Here is a 2,108-nt window from a genome sequence, read left to right on the forward strand (position 1 = left end):
AATCTTATTTAAGAAATCTAGTATCTCACCTTAATAGATCACCTGATTGTTTGGAATGTATTTTTAATTTTTACAGTTATATGTAATTTTTATATAAAATAACAAATAATCAAATGCGAGACCAATAATCATATCCATACAAACATTTTACTACTTCGTCTATAAGTTATTTGATTTAATTATAATTTAATATGACTATATATTTAATAATAGGAAAAAACACTATACACAATGCATGTCAATGCGTTGATTTTCCCTGTAGCGGTCTTCTAAGGACGCCAATAGTAGTTTTCTCCATTTCTCATTTTTGAGAATCTCTTTTTTCCTATTATTATCATTAATAATAGGGTAAATTACCTATTTGGTACCGTACTTATTTTTATGTTTTTAATTTCGTCATCCAACTATATTTTAAAAAACAATATCTAATGCTATATTTTGTTTCTTTTTGATATCTCGTCGTTAATTTTAACTATTTACTGTATAGAAATGATGATGTAATATAATATAATAATAATTTTTGTCTCGAGGACTAATACATTCTATCAAATTAGTCATAATTTAACTATTTTTGTTAAGTCAACGATCAAACTTAATGATAGAATATCAAAATAGAGATAATACATAACATTAAGAATGATTTTGAAGAAACTAATACTTAAATGACCCAAAAAGGAACACAAGAATATTTGGGTACCAAATAGTAATTTACCATTACTATTATTTTTTTGTCATCGTTTAAGACATGCACATGGAAACACATAGCATAAGATTGAAAATTGAAAATGATTTTGAACTTTTAGTCTCTCTTATCTCCCAACTTTAGATTTTGATTATGTCTCTAATTGCTCCCTTAACTAAAACATGTCCTGAAACAATGTTTCTTAACAAATATTTTCAATATCTATATATGATTCATGCATTTCCAGAGAGGCAATTAGGTTAATTTTATATTATGTATAATGACAATTTAATCCTTAAAATTTATATTTTTTGTCAGTTTGATCTTTACATATTTTTAAATTAAATTTGACCCTTAATCTTTTAAAGAGAATCAAATCAATTTTTAACAGAAATACTTAAACATTAACTTTTTTTTTCTTTTTTGATAATATTGATAGATAGTCTAAGTAACCGTCCACGTTTTTAATGGAAATGCTTAAAACATTGAATTCTATACTAATAGTAAGGGGTGATTAATGAGTTTAACAACTCGTGAACAGTTCGAATTTGACTTGGTTAAAGTTCGATAAAGACGTTATTTGAGTTGATTCGATTCGAATTTGAGCTCGAATCGAGACCTTAACGAGTTTAGTCGAGCAAAGTCCAACTCGACTCGATAAGTTCGCGAGTAGTTCGTTAATTTTTTATATAATTTTTTAGTAGTTATCTTAAAAGATTATTTCAATAAAAAAATTACTAATTTACTAATAGACAATAAAAAAGATGATAAATTGCTAATCTATTAATTTTCTAATAAACAACAAAAAAAAGACTAAATTATTAATTGATATTTTACTACACTCAAAAATCAAATCCTATTATTATTTCAATGTATTTGTGGATGGTTACTTTGGATTTTAAACTTTGAAAGTGCTTTATATACTCTTTTGATAATTTTTTTGATTAACTTTATTAATTCATGTTTATATTAAACTTTGAATAGTATTAGTAGATTTTACCTATAGTTAAGAAAATAAGGTAAAAATTTCAGTGAACTTAACCAGCAACGAGTATCGAACTTAACAAACAATGAGTCGAACAATAAAATTATTTCAAAGAGTAAGTAATTATTGCACACATAACAATTATCTGAGTAATGGTTATATCTATTCAGGCAATCATCATGATTTTAAATCTACAATATTAACTAAGTAAGTAATTATTGTCACCGAATTAAGTTTTTATATTTACCTATATATAATATATAGTTAATATAAACGTATAGAATTAAAAAGAGTTGATTTTAAATGGCTATTATCCCTTCCAGAAAAAAGAGAGGAACACGTGGCACTATTCCTTCCAAGGGGCACTGCAGGGGACTTGGATTCCAGTAGAGGAAAGAGTAGAGGGAATAATAAACGGCTATTACTACTCTTCAAGTTTAT

This window comes from Hibiscus syriacus, unplaced genomic scaffold (genome assembly GCF_006381635.1).
Source record: "Hibiscus syriacus cultivar Baekdansim isolate YM2019G1 unplaced genomic scaffold, ASM638163v2 tig00116974_pilon, whole genome shotgun sequence".
Lineage (NCBI taxonomy): Eukaryota > Viridiplantae > Streptophyta > Magnoliopsida > Malvales > Malvaceae > Hibiscus > Hibiscus syriacus.